Consider the following 19,985-nt stretch of genomic DNA (forward strand, 5'->3'; position numbering starts at 1 on the left):
CCACAAGCAGAGAATTACCTCTCCATGGCCACCACTACCCCAGGCCTGTGGCAAATACACTGATACTCATTCAAGGCCCAAGGGCCCATCAGTTAATTTGTGATAAATGCTGTTGAGCCTGTGACTCTCCCTTCAGGACACTGCTCTCCTCTAGTTCAAGAAAAGTACAGAAATACCATTTAAGTGCCAAGGCCTGGAACCATGGACCCCAAAAGCCCACTTGGTTCTCTACCCCTCTGTGGCTAACAAGGTACCTAAGCTTCAAGGTGAAGTCCGCTTTCACCTTCCCCTCCTTTTCTCAAGCAGAAGGAATCTCTCAACATAGATAGCATAGCTGGGGATATGCTGAGACACACCTGAAGCCAGCATGTCTCTGAGTCTTACCCAAGGCCCATAGCAAGTACTGTCTGGCCACCACGCTAACTATTCAGGGCCTAAGGGCTCTTTAGTCAGTAGTTAATGCATTATGGCAGGACTGAGTCCTCCTCTTCAAGGCAGCTGGTTCTCTTCTGACTCAGGTTGTAACTAAAAGTAATGTTCAGGAGCTAGGGCCTGGAATGGAGGCCTCTGGTCTCTGCCTAGTGCTATATCCTACTGTGGTTGAGCTGGTATCCAAGTTAGAAGACAAAGTCCTTTTTATTCTTCCTTCACCTCATTTCAAGCAGAAGGAAGTCTCTCCCAGAGCTGTGAGCTGCACTACCTGTGATTTTGGGAGGAGTGGTGCAAACACTCCCTTGGCTGTCCTGGCCAGTGTCTTGCTGGGTCACATGCTCCCCAAGTCTACTGTCTCTGAGCCCAGCACAGCACCAAGACTTGCCAAGGAATTACAGTCCTCTTGGCCTAGACTATCTTTCAAGTTTACTTAGGACCCCAGAGCATCTTAGCCCATAGTGGTAGGAATTGATGGAACAAAGATTCCAACAACTGGGATGGGTGAGACCGCTCTGGCTAGGGCTGGGATATACGCTCCCTCCATAGGGCTGAGTTCTGTACGGTGTTGCTTTTCTGACAGGGCAGCACTGATTTCCAACACAAAGTCCCACAGTCAGTGCACTCTCTCCCACAAGCACACAGAATTTTTCTCAGCACCACATGGCAGCCGCTGGGAGGTAAGGGAGGGGTGTGTCAGCAATCCAAAGCTATCTTTTCTACCTTCTTCAGTGCCTCTTTCAATGATACGAGGTTAAAACCAGGTACAGTGATCACTCACCTGATTTTTGGAAATTATGAAGGTGTTTTTTTGTGTGTGGGCAATTGTTCAATTTGGTGTTCCTACAGGAGGACAATTAGTAGAGGTTTCTGTTTGGCCATCTTGCTCTTCTTCCTGTGTTCCAATTCTGAGTCCAACAAAGAAAAACCCTGCTCTTTGGAAAGAAGTGACTATAGGACAAACTTAGCAGGGAGTCATGCTTCACCTCCTTGAGAGCAGACTACCTGCATAGCTGCCTAGTTTGGAAAAGAGCTCCAGCTGAAGGCCTGATGAGATTCTCATGTTTACTCTGAAAATATCGTTAAATCTTCATTAGGTGTTCCCTGCTTCCAAGCTATGCTAAAGAAGCAGTCCTGGATTTGAGAGTCAAGTGTGGGTAGGAACAGAGTAGGAACAGATCCCATGTCTATGGAGGTCCACAAGCAAGTGATAATGACTTCTATATTCAAACTTCCATCCATAGTCTGAAATATTGGAAGCTGCATGGTACTTCAAAGTCTATAAATAGAATACCTGATCCAAGAAATGCAGAGCACTTGGATACAGATGGACATGGCCCTTGGGGGAAATTTTAGGCTTATAAAACTTATGAGGCAGTTCTCACAGAGGATGAGAAATTGGTTCAATATATAACATAAATGATTAAATATGAGTAACTTCCAGATCCTTTGGAATTGAAATTGGTGCTATGTATCACTTGGAACATAAACTCAGAGTTCATGATAAGGTGTGGAATATGGCAGATGACCTTATACCAAGATCATTAGACCCTTTCACTCAGTGGCTTTATGCTTTTACCAAGAGAGTCTTTAAAAACTTTCTTAATTATATCATGATCCTATCATAAATGTTAGCTTTAACGGCAATCTTAACCTTATAAATGAAAGTTTTTAACTAAAAAATATCCAAGATATTTATTGTACACACTACTGTTCAATGTAATTAATAAAATATGAATTTACAACATGCTTTTAGCCCAACCAAAAGATCATGCTAATCAGTTTTCTTCAAAAATATTAATAATAAATAGTAAAAATCCTGCCTTGAATATTCAGCCAATATTAAGAGTTATGCCTGGCTGGGCACGGTGGCTCACACCTGTAATCCCAGCACTTTGGGAGGCCAGGGTGGGTAGATCACCTTAGGTCGGGAGTTCAAGACCTGCCTGGCCAACATGGTGAAACCCTGTCTCTACTAAAAATACAAAAAATTAGCCGGGCGTGGTGGCTGGCACCTGAAATCCAAGCTACTTAGGAGGCTGAGGCAGGAGAATAGCTTAAACCCAGGAGGTGGAGGTTGCAGGGAACTGAGATCACACCATTGCACTCCAGTTTGGGAGACAGAGCAAGACTCCATCTCAAAAAAAAAAAAATGTTATTAAAACCCCTAAAAGCCTTTGGGGTTTTAATATAGCATTGTACCACTTGGAATATGTTACAGCAACCCAAATTCAAAGTCAAAGTATATTAGGCATTCTTGAATTCTAAATGAATGATACCATTTAGTGTATAGAAAAACTGATTCATTGTGCAATTTAAAGATTAAAATTTTAGAATAAAAATTAACATCCACCCTACATGAGAAAATCTGACCACAATATTGAAATGATAGTTTGCATGTTAGGTTTTAGGCCCCTTGTAACAATCTCTACTTAAAAAAGAAAAAATAGAAATTAGGGAGTACTTAGTGATATTCTTCTTAGCTGAGTTAAAGCAGTTTACTAGAATCAGCTTGATCTTTGCCTATTACTGCTGCTAAGTACCCTCCATTCATCATATTAGAGATTTGGTTTAAGATGTCCAACTTCCTCTTTTCTCACAATAGAGAATGCAACATAATAGATGTCCACTGCTGGTTACTTAAAAATACTTTACGAGGAAGACAATATAAAGAAAACTCTGTCATCGTATCCACTGACTTGCAGCCTAACTTCTCTTTTCCTTTTAAAGAAACCTCCCAAGAAGCTGGCCCTGAGCTCCTAGTACTCCTGAAGCACATTCATTGACTCCAGAGACTCAGGATGGGAGGACAGCCACCCCCGCAAACACTCTCACTTCCGAGCTTCTTCGGGGTTGTATCACTTTCCTTAGCTCCCCATGGCATGAGACATTTAAATTACAACAGCCCATTCAGAAAAACACAACAGCTGCCAATTTGACCTTGTCTCAGGATTTGTGTTTGATAGAGGATCCTAGTTGTTTGGTTCACTCCAGAAAATTATTACAGATGATATAGTTGGGTCATGTGACACATGGTTAAAAAAATAAACAACTCTCCTGTTGACATATGACCTATGACTAAGACAGAGGCTTTAGTACATGTGATGAAACATTGGACTCTAAGGAAATGTCAATAGCTTTATTTTTCTTAGCATGGAAAACCAATTTGTGTTTTCATACTAGGCTTAATCTCAACTGGGTGAGACTTGTGATATCTCAATCAATCCGGACTATTTAAAAATTGCTTTCTGCTCAGCAAGAACAAACTACAAAAACTTGAAATGAGACTTTAGGAACCATTCTGTATGCACTCCCTGGCTGTGGGGTTGCTGACCCGGGGCTTTTTACCTGGTGGTCTGATGAGTCATGCCGTTCAAAAAAAGAGAAGATAGCAAAGATATTTGAATGATTAGCTATACGGGCAATTAAAAACCTGCTGGGTGGGCTCTTTCCCCATGAGGCCAAGATTCTGATTTGGAAGATAGCAGTGGATTCTTTCTCTGGTGCCTACTAATATTTGAGAAATGAAGTACATAGAGAAACTGAAGCCAGACTCAGAACAGAGAGCCCACGGACTTAGTGTTCAAGTAATTTACATTCTTGACAGGTCTCCAAGAGGTGACTTTTTTCTTTGACAAAAGTCAAAAAATCTGAGACTCCCTATGTCTCAGATTTCTCATATTTAAAATTTCAGCTATAATATTGACTTGGAAGAACAACCTGGACACAAGTAAGCTTGATCATAGTGCTGCAATACAACTAAGTGTCTTGTCTCTTAGACCAGCTCCTGAGTTCTCTTTCTCTCTTTCTCTGCTAATGCTGTCAGCACTCACGAACAGCCAGGCCAGAGAGCCTGGAATCCTTGCTGACTCATGTTCCTCATCAAGGCATAAGATGAGTCTATTTTTTCAAATATTTCTTGTCTCTTTAATTCCTCCTTTTTGTCCCTGCCACCACAAAAGTTGAGAATTTTATCTTCTCACAATGAGGGCATGAAATTGTCCTCAAATTCTCTAGAGTCTTCCTCTCCCCATCATTCTATGCCCACAGAATGATCATTCTGAAATGGAAGTCAAAGCACACTGCAACTTAAAAACCTTCAATGACTCACCTTTACCTCAGGAACAAGGGCAGGTTTTTAAAATGGCATAAAATTTGGATTTACAAACCATCTGACCTATGCTAAATTCCTGCTCTGTAGGACCCATCTCATTCTACCAGAGAGGGTCAGATACTTAACAGTGACACACCAGGCCAGCCAGCTCTTTTGCTTGCTTGAATTGCTATTTTTTTTTCTTTTCTTTTCTTTTCTTTTCATTGCATTTTAGGTTTTGGGGTACATGTGAAGAACATGCAAGATTGTTGCATAGGTACACACGTGGCAGTGTGATTTGCTGCCTTCCTCCCCCTCACCTATATCTGGCATTTCTCCCTATGCTATCTCTCCCCAACTCCCCACCCCCTGCTGTCTCTCCCCTATTTCCCCCCAACAGACCCCAGTGTGTAGTGCTCCCTTCCCTGTGTCCATGTGTTTTCATTGTTCAACACCCACCTATGAGTGAGAACATGCGGTGTTTGATTTTCTGCTCTTGTGTCACTTTGCTGAGAATGATGGTTTCCAGGTTCATCCATGTCTCTACAAAGGACACGAACTCATCGTTTTTGATGGCTGCATAATATTCCATGGTGTGTATGTGCCACATTTTCCCTGTCCAGTCTATCATCGATGGACATTTGGGTTGGTTCCAGGTCTTTGCTATTGTAAACAGTGCTGCAATGAACATTCGTGTGCATGTGTCCTTATAGTAGAACGATTTATAATCCTTTGGATATATACCCAGTAATGGGATTGCTAGGTCAAATGGAATTTCTATTTCTGGGTCCTTGAGGAATCACCACACTGTCTTCCACAATGGTTGAACTAATTTACACTCCCACCAACAGTGTAAAAGTGTTCCTATTTCTCCACATCCTCTCCACCATCTGTTGTCTCCAGATTTTTTTAATGATCACCATTCTAACTGGCGTGAGATGGTATCTCAATGTTGTTTTGATTTGCATTTCTCTGATGACCAGTGATGAGCATTTTTTCATATGTTTGTTGGCCTCATGTATATCTTCTTTTGTAAAGTGTCTGTTCATATCCTTTGCCCACTTTTGAATGGGCTTGTTATTTTCTTGTAAATCTGTTTTAGTTCTTTGTAGATTCTGGATATTAGCCCTTTGTCAGATGTAGACTGCAAAATTTTTTTCCCATTCTGTTGTTTGCTGATTCACTCTAATGACTGTTTCTTTTGCTGTGCAGAAGCTGTGGAGTTTGATCAGGTCCCATTTGCCTATTTTGGCTTATGTTGCTAATGCTTTTGGTGTTTTGGTCATGAAGTCCTTGCCTACGTCTATGTCCTGAATGGTTTTGCCTAGATTTTCTTCTAGGGTTTTTATGGTGTTAGGTCTTATGTTTAAGTCTTTAATCCATCTGGAGTTAATTTTAGTGTAAGGTGTCAGGAAGGGGTCCAGTTTCTGCTTTCTGCACATGGCTAGCCAGTTTTTCCAACATCATTTATTAAACAGGGACTGCTTTCCCCATTGTTTGTTTTTGTCAGGTTTGTCAAAGATCGGATGACTGTAGATGTGTTTTGTTGCCTCTGAGACCTCTGTTCTGTTCCACTGGTCTATATCTCTGTTTTGGTACCAGTACCATGCTGTTTTGATTACTGTAGCCTTGTAGTATAGTTTGAAGTTCTGTAGTGTGATGCCTACTGCTTTGTTCTTTTTGCTTAGAATTGACTTGGCTATGCAGGCTCTCTTTTGGTTCCATATGAAGTTTAAGGTGGTTTTTTTCCAGTTCTGTGAAGAAGGTCATTGGTAGCTTGATGGGGATGTTTTTTGCTTACTTTACTTGCTGATTCCTTTTCATCTTCTGATGGCTGTCTCAATTGTTCTCTTCTCTGTTAGCCTTCCCTAACACCTTCAGTGTTTTCTAACCCCCTCCTGTGGCCCTCTAACGTGTTGCTTCTTTTAGAGCACATATCATGGTACACTGTGGTTATCTGTTGGCTAGGGGGTGATGTCCTCAGCCCTTGTCAGATATATGGTAAGAATCAAGTGAATGTTTGTTGAATGACTATATGCAAAGCAAGTTTCTTCCTAGAGCATGTTTTTGACCTAGTAGAATTTTATTTCTGGCCTTCTGATTTCTCTCAGGTACAAAGTGCTTCAAAAGGAAGAAAGAGTTGAGGACCTTTGATTGACAACCTAAAAAGAACTGTATAAGGATCTGCCAGCACTTGACTCTGAGGACAAGAGAAAATAGAAATCTGATTGGAATAAAGTGATCCCCTATGGAGGACATGCCACCACATAAGTACAGGAAAAACAAATATTGAAAATGGAGGTAGTAGTTCTGCCTGATCTAAATGCATAATGTTTCATTAATTTTTGCTGACAGATCCTTTCCCTCTAATCTAGCTCTCTGTGTCTTCTTCTTACCAACTATGTGACCTTGAGGAACTCAAACTCTCTCTGTCTTGGATTTCTCATATTTAAAGTGTTCTGCCTCACAGGTTTGTTTTGATTTCCAAAAAACAGGGAATATGTGATAACATAGTTTTTTGGCCTATTCATCACATTTCTGATAGTAAATGAAGGTAGAGAGGAAATGCCGATTCTGTGACTATTTGTCATTTATTGACTACTGTAACACTTTAGAACATATAGTTATATTTGAACTCATTATTAAATTAGCTATTTTGTGTTTTCAAAGAAAGTTAACAATGACCTAAAATGTTGGCTGGGCACGGTGGCTCATGCCTGTAATCCTAGCACTTTGGGAGGCCAAGGCAGGTGGATTGCTTGAGTCTAAGTGTTTGATACCAGCCTGGGCAACATGGCAAAACCCTGTCACTACAAAAAATACAAAAATTAGCTGGGCGTTGTGATGTGAACCTGTAGTCCTAGTTACTTTTGGGACTGAAGTGGGAGGATTACTTGAACCTAGGAGGCTAAGGCTGCAGTGCACTGTGATCAGGCCACTGCACCCCAGCCTGGGTGACAGAGAGAGAGACCCTGTCTTATTTAAAAAAAAAAGAAAAAAAAGACCTAAAATATTGAGTGAAGGCTTTTCTCATCAGAATTCTGAAGCTATTTTACTGCACTCGTCCATTTCAGAAATGCAATTATGTTAGGTAATTATAATTTGTATTTAGAAATGAGAATTCATCCTATGAGTAGTTTGCTAGAATGCGTATCATATACAAAGTGCTGGACTTATATAACATTTGAAAGTAAATAAACGGTTGCACTAAATGAATTTGTTTATACTCTCACCTGTTAGTACATGATATTGTAAAAATGAAGTTTAATTGAGAATGTCATATTAATATGATTTAGAAATAGTTTTATAGAATTCGATAGCTATCGTAATTATAATCAGTATCAAGCCAAGTTAACAGATAAATCTTTTGGAACTGCCTTTCTTTATAACAAGTAAATAAAAATAATCAGTAATTCACCAGCAATAAATTTGCATGAAACTGAATACAAACCACTTTTTGCTGTACTTTCCTCACTTTGTATTAGAGGTTGAGAAACGTTTCCTGGCTAAGTAGGTAATATATGAATAATGCTTATTGAATTGTTTAATGTATTTGAAGTATTAAAAAATCCTAAGCTTCTTTTCCTATCATCATATTTATACTTTTCGTTTTCTTTAACCACATAAATAAAGTTCGTTAAGTGAAAATAATCCTTCCTATTCTTTTTTTGATGAAATACTAATGAGAATTCCATTTAAAATCATTTGTGGAAAGAGATGTGAATAGATAGAACTATCATTAAAGTTTTTGTCTATTTTTAAATAGGATCTGATGCCATCAAAAGTCACAAGAACTGTCTGGAAATGTGAGGAATTTTAAGCGAGAGATTAGTTGTTTAACAAAGTTCATTAAAATATGCATCAACCATTCTGCATCTCTTTATGAGTGAAGGTAGGATACTATGTAATTTTGTGTAGATTTCTTCTAACTGATATTAAATTTTGAATGCAGAACTAAATGAATTTGTTTGTGTTGTCAGCTTTGGGTATCTGATGCAATAAACCTACAGTTCTAATTGGAAATGTGATTCTGATATGCTCCCTTTAGGAGTTTGATTGTTTTACTTATTTTATGAAGCAAGAAATAATAATAAAATTTTTAGCTCTCATAATCAAGAACCATTTGAATACTCATAAATTAAAGATATTTAGATGTGAAGACAGTAAAGCCATGACATGAAAAGGACCAGATAACGAGTGAAATAAATTTCCATATGTCAAGTTGCACAAATAATATAGCCCAAAAGTGTGGATTAATTTTCACTCAGATAATGCATTATTGTGTTTAAATGTGATTAAAATCCCCATTGAGTTCGATGTTAATCTTTCCTACAAAGATTTGGATCTTATCAAGCTTGGGAGCTACTTTGGAAATAGAGAGTGCTTTCCGGAAGAACTGTCAAGAGGCAGTATCAGTTTTTACAATCTACTCTGGGCAAATGAGAAAGTGGTTTTTGGGTTTACACAGATTATCACTTAGGGCTGCCTCCCTGGCTTGACATTGTACAGGGGGAGTGCTCAAAGCTCATGGAGGCTCAGACAAGGTCAGACATGGAGAAATTTGGAGACCATTTTTAGTGATTCGCCTTTGGATGCTTTAGGCTTTGTTTTGTTTGTATTATCTTCTTTTAATGCCTCAAAAATTTCCTTCTCTATAATGAGTCCTTGCTTTAAGAAACTGCCTATGTAATTTATTCAGCAAACATGTATTGAGTGTCTGGTATGTGTCAATTACTATGCTGGGGCCTGGGGATGTAGTAGTGAATGAGGACAGTGAAAGACTTACCCTTCTAGGACTGGCAGTGGTGGCAAGGTTAGCATTAACTAGACAATGAACAAGAGCAATAAGGGCCCTGAAAATATCTTTCTTCCTTAAATACTATCATCTTTCACTCCATTCTTCTCTTTTATGGGACTTAAAGGTTATGTTCAAGTTCTCTTGTTACTTTATATTTGAATACAATGAACATTCATTCATTGATTCATTCATTACTCTTTCAATAAGTGTAAATTGACTATATCATCTTTCTAACAATTGAATGATAGTAAGATTCATTAGTCCTGCCCTCTAGCATCCTATGGCCTAGGGTGGGAGATAATATATGTATATACATCATGATGATTATGTCACTCCAGACAGTTATGGAAATACAGATAAAAGATTATTTCCAATTAACAGAGTCAGGAAAGCCTTCCTGAATGAAGAATCTACAAACTGGGCCTTATGATTAGTGAGGTTATATGGATACGGCAAATGGAGAGAAGCTATTCCAGGTAAAAGACAGAAAAATAAAGGCAAAACGTTGGGAACTCAGAATCAACAAAGGAGCAGCAAGCGTTCAGTCTGTCTGACATCTCATTTTTGACAGGGTGAGTTAGGGATGAGGTAGAGGTATGGAGAGAAAAGAGCATTGTTAAAAGTGACTAATAAATGTTTGTTGCCAGGGACCACCACAGAATCCTCATTATTTGGAAGCTCCTTTATGGAACATGCTTTGAAATCTAAGGTGTTCTATAGTACCCCACCTTACAAGGCTATTCCTGTTAAGTTTCAGTTATCTTAAGGCATTCTAGTTACACAGGAATGCACAATATTAAAATGAACAGATACCAAGGCCAAATAATTAACAATAGTTGGAAGCCAGTACCTTGGAAAGATATGTCCTCAGTTTGAAATTGAATCCGAGACAAAACTCCTGGAATTTCAGGTTTGGTTACAAATGTTGAACTTGTACCAAGTTCACCGAAGTTCATTTCCATGGAGCCTGGAGTGAGTTAGGCATAAATCATAACCAGTCGAGGTGGAAGCCCACATGCATACATTCATAGGTGCAGACAAACAAACCCCAGTCCTTCATAGCTTCAGATGGAAACCATATGAAATGTCGTGGCCTTGTACAGCTCTAGCCGGAAGCCTGGGCAGCTCTGTGCCTTCCACCTGGGCTCTCTCAGTGGTTTTATTTCCAGTTGATCCAATTGATCCTGAGTGTACTGCAGGACGCCCAACCTGCCCATGGAAACCAGAAACTTGAGAAAATAGGTGGGTCAAAACTATAGAACTGTGCTTACTATTCAAACCTATGTTCTGTAAAACTTACAACAGATTCAGCCACCTCATATTTCCATGTAAATTACTGCTCAAGAGGGAAGCTTGACTTGCTGGGGCTTCCACTGTTGAATTTTTAAAATTGACATCACCTTTGTTCCTAGCTGGAATTATGAGACAAAGAAAGAAGAGAAGGAGAGGGAGAAAATGTTCTATCTTACTTCAACAGGCCCTGTTTTATTGCAGGTTATCAATTATGTTAGCATTTTGATTCACCTGTAAAATACATACATTTGTCACAATTTCTAATGGTTTTGTGAATGGTATTTAGCTTATAAAAGAATAAAAGCTATGGCTAACAATGCTTTTGCTACACTTTCCTAGTTTAATAAATCTTAAGAAAAGTTGAGCATTGTCTCCACTGGGATTTTCCTTCTTTATGGAAACCAAAGGTGCAAACTTTAGAATCAAATAGATACTGAAGAGCCTCCAATATGAATGTGCTTGAATAATTTACATGATGCTTTGGTGTTTTGTTTAGGAACATTAGACAGAAAGATATGCGTAATATGGCTTAATGTGTATTTATTACATGAACTTAAATATATCTGAGCTTTATGTCTTCTCTTCATAGTATCATAAAAATTATTTATCTTAAAATATCTTTAAAGCACTTTCTATATCACATGAATAAAATGTACACATGAGGGCAATGTGTTTTAATATTGTAAAATAAGAGAAAGGTGGGCATCAAAATGAATCTATTTTTAAAGGTCTGTGTTTTACACTGAGTGATAGGATGCATTTGATTCCTCATTGGCAAGGTCAGTGCTTTGTAAAGCAGTACAATATTCCCCTCCCCCCAAGTTGCAGTAATCTAGCAAATTTCAGATACTTTGGCTCCAAAAGAAAGAGGAAAAAAGTTCCTTATATGTGTTCTAATAGGCATGAAAGTTGTCCATCACCATGAGAACAAAGTTTATGTTTTGCTTTTTTTTCTTCCCAAGTGACTTTTGCCTTCTTAGTTTAAATCATCGAGTTAAAATAAAAACATTTTAAAATGAGGGGGAAAAGCCCACCTTTCCTTTCAAAGAAAGGTACAATCATTGATTTTTCTTGCGATGTTTCACAAGAAAGTGGCACCACTGAGTGATATATACACCCCAGGGCTAGCAGCTGGAGGGCAAAAACCACCTTTTATGGATGATTGACAAATAATACATAATGAGAAGAGAGAGGCAATTCAAGTTTTACATTTCACTCTCTTCAGCTTTGTAAGGCAGCTGGGCACTGCTGTTCGCACTTGGTAACCTTTGAGGTGCTGCCAGCAAAGGGGACCCAAGTGACAATCGTTTCTCTCCTCCTACAATCCCCCAAAGCTCTAGTAAATATGTGCAGCTTGCTCTTTCAAAGAGCATCCAGCTGCTAACAATTCCATTGTTTCTCTTTGGAATGAAAATCATGGGGGTCTGGAAATGTATTTCATGGTTATAATGACCACAGTAGAGTAAGGCTGAAATCTAAAGTCTCCCAAAGCAGCGTCTCCGAAAGCGGCCTCCCCCAATAAAGTGGGGAGTTGGCTGATAGCTGACGAGTAAAGAGTTGGAGAGAGAGAGAGCCTAGTAAAAAGAAAAGTTAGAGCTCTGTCACAAGTGAGTTTTATGAAGTGCATTGCATTGAGAGTATTCAAAATAAAGTATATATTTCACAACATTAAGACATATTTAATATAAATAATTTAGAAAACATTTAAGAAAAAAAATCATCAATGACCTAAAAAAACTACAGAATGCTGTATAATACTTTTGGTTTCTTTTAGAATTCTTTCCACATTTATGTATCTCCATATTATATTTTTGAGCATGTCAATACCCATATCCATATCCTTATATCTCTACTACTGTATCTATATACAATGCATGTCCTTATACACTTATATCTGTCTATTAATCTAAGTAGCTACCTGATGTGGTTTTTCCACTTAATCCCTCAACTCCAGCCAAATCTTTTCTCTCTGTGTGTTCAATCACAGCAACAAATGATAATTTTGCCTTTCCAATTATACAAGCCACAAATCTTGGATTCATTCTCCACTTCTCTCTCACACACTCCACTTCTAATGCTTCTAATAATTACTCACTCTACCCTAAGTATTTATGCAGAATCTATTAGTTATCATCTCCTTCCTGCCAGTCTGGTAGGAAGGCATCGTTAGCCTGATATCACCATCTCTTGCATGGATGATGGTCATGGCCTCTTAACAGGACTCTGTGCTTCTGTCTTGGTCTCTTTCAGTTCTGACACAATAGCTAGATTGGCTCTCAAAAAATATATGTTAGACCATTCATTCTTCTGTACAAAGGCCTGTAAAGGCTTCCCATCTCATTCAGATTAAAATCCAGGGTTTATATGATGGCTTAAGTTCGTCAGTCTCTCAATGGGGATGTTGTTTACATTTTGGACAAGAATTTGTAATGTGAAAATGTCCCTCAGGTTGTAGGATTTTTGATATCCCTGCTTGCCCCAAGTGCCTGTAGAGCTCCATAGTCATGTAATGAAAAAAGTGCTCCCAATATACTTCTAATTGCACTGGAGATGGCAATACCATCCCCACTGGAAAACCATTTTGGATCCTCTAACCGCATCCTCTCTTAACTCATCTCTACCTGCTTGTTTTTGGCTTACTCTGAGGCTTGCTGCTTGTTGAGTAGGGCAAGAATTTTGCTATCAGGGTGCTTTGCTCTTGCTGTTGCCTGGGAGCTTCTTCCCTCAAGTCACCTTAGTTCTTTGATGTCTTTACACACACACGTCAACTTCTCATTGAGGAAGCCATCTCATATGGGTTGCTCTGCTTTATTTTTGCTCTTTAGCACTTAGTGCTATAAAATATAGTATGTATTTTCCTACTTATCTTGGTCATGATGATCTAGTGTTCTTCCTCACTAGAATGTAAGCTCAGTGAGAGCAGAAGCTTGGTCTATTTGTTCACATCTGGATCCGTGATATCTAAAGCAGTCCTGGCACAAAGTAGGCACTCAATAAATAAGAATCACTGGATATTTCCAAAAGATAAATTTTAATATATTATATCTCAGCAGAATTGACTACCCTGATGGTTTTAAACCTTTTTATTTCAGGAATCTTTCTGAAAATCCGGTGAAAACTACATATCCACCTCTGAGGAAAGCACATATTTATATGTACATGCATACACGTGCACACATATACAGACAGATTTTTTTGTATAACCTATCTACATCCAATCAAATCCATCCACGTACATGTTAGTTTATTTTAATTTCAGCAAAGAATCCAATAATTTTTTCACAGTATTTTTTTTTTTTTTTTAAGATGGAGTCTCACTCTGTCGCCAGGCTAAAGTGCAATGGTACGATCCCAGCTCACTGCAACCTCCGCCTCCTGGGCTCAAGCAATTCCCCTCCCTCAGCCTCTTGAGCAGCTGAGATTACAGGCGTGCACCACCACGCCCAGCTAGTTTATTGTATTTTAGTAGAGACAAGGTTTCACCATGTTGGCCAGGATGGTCTTGATCTCCTGACCTCATGATCTGCCCGCCTTGGCCTCCCAAAGTGCTGGGATTATGGGCATGAGCCACTGTGCCCAGGCTTTTCACAGTATTCTTGAAGACAAAGTAAGAAAACTGACAATAGAGTTGGGTGGATCTGTGACAGGTAGATGACTACCATCAAAAAAATTGAAGGACCAGCTTTAATCTTGAAACCAAAGGCAAGGCACTAGTATCCTCAAGCTAGGTTCCTTCTCTATTTTGCTTGTTTATTAGTGGCCTGGAGGAAAGAATTAATGACATATACATCAAATTAACAGAACTAGAAATCAAGAAGAAAGAGTTCTTGAATCAAATCCAAAAAGAGACCTTGACAGGTTGAAATAATGGGCCAGTATAAACACAATGAGATTTAACAGGGATAAATATAAAGTCCAAAAATCTAACTGTGGAAGCACGTGTTGAAGAAGATGAACTTTAATGGAAGTTGGGGGTTCCAGTTGACTGCTATCACAATGTGGGTCAACGGAGATTTGTAGCTGCCAAAACAACTAATTAAATGTTGAGACTGCATAGATAAAGTTATAGCAACTAAGAGATAAGGTACAGTTCTGTTCTCTTTTGAACCTGACAATACCTAAATGCTATATCTACTTTCAGGTGCCAAAATTTTTGATTGACTGCAACAAACCAGAAAAGACTCAACCAGGATGACAAGGGTACTACAAACGGGAAACCAGAGGTGTTTGACCCGAAAACTGGGAGATTTTGAGGTAATGTGATCATAGTCTTCAATGGAAAGCTAATTCACTTGCAATATACATATTTTTGAATGCACAATAAAACATATATAGCCTTCTAAATGGAAAAAGTACAAGAGATTGACAGGGAAAAATAAATTTTTCTCTCTTCCCATGTCCTCCAGCCTCCCAGCTACCTTTCCCAGGGGCAATCACAATGACCGTTTGTTTTTTTTGTTTTTTTTTATAGGTTACCCATATGCTTATAAACTTGTATGCATGAGCTATTTCAGTTTGGGAACTCTTTCCATTTCACCTTATGAGGAGAACTTCTACTCTGACAGTGTTAAGTCTGCATTCTATTTCAAGCTGACATGGCAATGCCAGACTGCAAAATGTGTGGAATGTGAAGGAGCAGCCCTGGGAAGCCACCTGGGGCCTGTGGGATTTCCAGGTCATCAGAATATGTCTTCCTTTCTCCCTGGGGTAGTCTGACCCAGGATTTGAACAGTATTAACCTTTTAGCTATTAAGAACACATCCACACTTCTGAGTTTAATCTAAACCTCTGAAAGATGTTGGGTGGTCCCCATGATTCATTTCAAGTGCTGTGAGTTTAGAAATGCAGGTGAAGATGAGAAAGAGAGGAGATGAGAGAGTCTGAACAGTTTTTTTATACTGAGAAATTATTTTACAAAACTCTTTAATGCTTTTATTAACCTCTATAATCCAACCCCAATGGGTTTTTCCAATGTTTTCTCCCCCTACTACCTTTTCCAAACTTTAGATTCAGTCTGGGTAATTTCTTTAAGGACCTCAATACACACCATGCACTTCAGTGACAATACTTTCACTTACACTTGTCCTCCTTCCTAAAATGCCCTTCAATATCCTTGATTAAGGAGTGCCAAGGTTGCAAGTGCTTACCAAATTTGTCTTACTCCTGAAGGCAACATACCTTACTAGCTAAGCAATGAGGTTCCGGTATTTGACTATATGTGCTTAATTCTTAATCCATATTTTTTTTTAAGATGGAGTCCCGCTCTGCCACCCAGGCTGGAGTGTACTGGGGAGATGTCAGCTCACTGCAATCTCTGCTTCCTTAGTTCAAGCCATTCTCCCTGCCGCAACCTCCTGAGTAGCTGGGACTACAGGTATGTGCCACAGTGCCTGGCTAATTTTTGTATTTTAAGTACAGACAGGGTTTCACTAGGTTGGCCAGGCTGGTCTTAAAATCCTGACCTTAGGTAATCTGCCCACCTCAGCCTCCCAAAGTGCTGGAACTACAGGTGTGAGCCACCACGCCTAGCCTAACCCTGCTTTTTATTAACTTTTTGACTTTGAACAAGTTTATTGCTCCAAGCATTAATTTCCTTGTCTATAAAATGATGATAATTATTAGAATTCATAGCATTGTTATGAGATTAATTGATATGGAATGTATTTAGTCCAATATGAGTGTTTAATAGATGTTGGTGTGATGATGACAACTTCTATAATTTGTCTAAAGCACACAATTTTCCTCATTTGGACTTTTCTACATCAATATGCTCTGATTCATAATTTAATAGTTAATGAAATATGATCTTGTATTGTTTACTAATTGTTTCCTAAGTTTTGGATTGGCTCTGTCTAATAGATTTTAAACTCTTTGAGGGCAGGACCTATGTGTTACAATTATTTTTCGGCATATAGTATCTTTTCTATGAATACTGAAATAATCAATTAATATAAATAATCACTTTTCAACCTTAAATTAGTTTTAGAAAAATGCCCAATGCTTCTTTGGGGAAGATGGTTGCAAGCACTTTAGAACAATTATGGGGGCTGTGAATAAAAAAGAAATTCTAAAATTAAAATACTTTCTACTTTGATACAGTCACTAATGTCCAAAACATCGTTTCGAGAAAGTCAATATTTTCCTTTTGGTTATACTGAAAATCCCTTGTTTTGCATTTTGTAAAACTACAGTAAATAATATTACCAGTAGCGTGTAAATCTTCTTGCAAGTAAAATCGCATTTCCAGCGAAGCTTTGTTACTGGGTTCTGGACAGATCACTGGCTGGAATTAGTCTGTGGATTATAGTATTATCTGGCACTCTAGGAATCTTAATACTGGATCACACCTGCATGCCTAATCCCAAAGCAGCGTGCTTTTCATGAGAAATCTCATTTTTCTTTTTTCATGTTAGTTTGTATGAAATCTTCTGGTTCACGTTTTTAAGGAGTAATATGTACCCTTATATGTGCATAAAACATATTTGCAGGGGCCTGTTTTCCTATGCTTGTACTTATCCCAGCCATTAAACTTAAAATTTAATCTTGTCCATGACTTCTGATGTGGTCTGTTGGCAGCAGTATAAGAATTTCATACCTCTAGCCAATTTATTTAATATTTAAAACATTTATACTTTTCTTCCAAGGGCGTGTCAGAATGAGCATTTCTGTTTCAGAATCTTAACTAACTTAGTAAATACCTCTCAGGAAAATGAATGGGTAGATACGGAAAGAGGCAAAGAATGCCGATGGTTGCCTGTAAAGTAGTATATGTTCTCCACATTTTCCTATGCAAATTGGAATCCCAATTTTGTTTTTTTCATCACCCTTTTCTCATATAGCCAAGTACCTTGGGGGAAACTACCTTTGTGATTCCATTGTCCCACTGAATCGAGTATTGGTACGAGAGTGGGGATGCAACCCAATTTTAACCAAGGGTATCTGAAGAAGAGGGGAGTTACTGGAGAAATCAGGAAGACGTTTTCTTCTCTATTATGAAAGAATTCTGAAAGGTACTTTTCTTCTCTTGGCCATGGTCATTTTTGGTTGTAGAACATGTATATTCTGAAGCTACCCTGTTCCATCTCAAGGACCGTGTTAGGTGGAGCAGAGCAAGCTGAGAGACCTGTAGAGGAGCTCAGCCAGAACCACTGGATTCATACCTCCCTGCACCCCACCTTATCTCTGAATTTTCAGCTATGCAAGACAATAGTCTCCTTAATGTTTAAGCCATTTTGAGTTTTCTATTACATGTGACTGAGAGCATCCTAAAAGATACAGAAATATTCTAAATTGATGCACACAAATATGTTAATGAAATCATCACCACCTAAAATACGTATTAAGAGTTTGGGGTGTCATTGGATGAATTGCTTAGAATTAGGATCAACTTTCTCACATTTACATTTGTTGCTACTGTATTTTAATCCTAAATAGAGAGGGTGATAAAATCAAAAGAAGATGAGGAAAAAACAAAGTATTTATTGTTAACTATGATTATGTCATCAAATATGATCATAATTTAGTTTTCGGCATACATGCAAGGGAATGGATTGAACCATAAATGAAAAGGAATCCTCTAACCTCTATGAATCAATGTAAGATAACATATTTTTTTAAAAACTTATAAATTCATGTTGATTAAAGTTTGAAACCTAAAATATCTGAGAAAATTGATTTCCATCCCTTTTGAATAATGTCAAATATTTTCACAAAGCAATGCCTTCCTACCCCATCTATAGTTGTAATGTTATTTTAACTATTTGCTGAGCAAGAAAATTCATAATGGAATTCAATACATCTTTTCAGTAAAGCTTTAAATTTATTTATTAGAGCAAAAACCTAGAGATTAAAAAATGGAGTCACATGGCTAAGCAAGATGTATTATTTATTCAGTCCAAAGAAATGCTATGTTACATCTGGATTCAAGGGACTTTGCAATAATTCCAAGAGGTAGAATGTAACTCCCTGGGGGATAAAGTCTCCATGTGTGTTCAGTTTTTTGTGTGTGATGAAACCTATGTGTGTTTTTATTTTCTTTCCTCTAAGAAACGATTAACAGTTGCAGAGTGTTAGTGAGAGAAGAGAAATCAGCATAAAGTAAAATGCTTGTAACAATGATTAATATAACATTTATTGTGGCCAAGAATTTTACATTTGTTATCTCATTTAAGTTTCATGAAAATCTCCATTTGCAGAGAAGAAAACTGAGATTGAGAGAAACTACCTTACTCAAGCTCATTGAGCTAGTAAGTGGAGGAATTAAGCATGCAAAACAAGGTCTGGAGGCCTCTGGGGCCCATGCCTTTAACTATGATGTCATATTGCCTTAGAATACTAAATCAGGCTGGAAGTGCCGAGAATTCAGAGCTTCTGAATTTCAGACTGGTTCACGCTTGTCTCACCTGGCTTTTCAAAGTGAGTGTAGCTTCTGATTTAGGGAACTTGATAGCGTGAACCGCCTGCAAATCAGCAGCAGAGCAGAGATGCCGAGATTCTTAATCCCATTCTGCCATTTACTGACAATGTAAATGACATGGTTTGGCTGTGTCCCTACCCAGATCTCATCTTGAATTCCCATGTGTTGTGGGAGGGACCTGATTGGAGGTAACTGAATCATGGGGGCAGGTCTTTCCCATACTGTTCTTACAATGGTGAGTAAGTCTCATGAGATCTGATGGTTACTATAAGGGGGAGTTTCCTGCACAAGCTCTTTTCTCTTGTCTGCCACCATATGAAATGTGTCTTTCACCTTCTGCCATGACTGTGAGGCCTCCCCAGCTATGTGGAACTGTAAGTCCAATAAACCCCTTTCTTTTGAAAATTGCCTGGTTTTGGGTATGTCTTTATAAGCCGCATGAAAACGGACTAATACAGTAATCCTGCATATCTTATTGACCTTTTCCAAGCCCCTATTTCTATTTCATTGGCATTGGAAGAATAAAATCTTCCCTGTCTAAGTCACTGGTTTTGAGGAGTAAGCTGAACTGCATATACTGTAAAGTACAAAACAATCGTACGCATTATTATTATTTCGTGATTTTGTCAACTATTCTGCATTTCTATGGAAATAGTACATTGTAATAATGATGGACGTCTATTACTGTTGCTATTATTATTGCTAATCCTACATAAAGTAACAGGACTGACTATTAATTGGAGAGGGAATAAGAAAAAGGAAAATTGTTCCAGGGTTCATGGTCATTTTGGGAAACTTGATAATTTAGTACTGGAATAAGACTTTGGGACTGATCTTGGCAGGATAGCCAAAGGGCTGTGCCACCAGAAAACTTAGAAAGCTCCATTTTGGTTGGGCCTGAAGGCTCACACCTGTATTCCCAGCACTTTGGGAGGCTGAGGCGGGCAGATGACGAG

Source organism: Sapajus apella, unplaced genomic scaffold, assembly GCF_009761245.1.
Source record: "Sapajus apella isolate SASKATOON/1434 unplaced genomic scaffold, GSC_monkey_1.0 scaffold1, whole genome shotgun sequence".
Classification (NCBI taxonomy): Eukaryota; Metazoa; Chordata; class Mammalia; order Primates; family Cebidae; genus Sapajus; species Sapajus apella.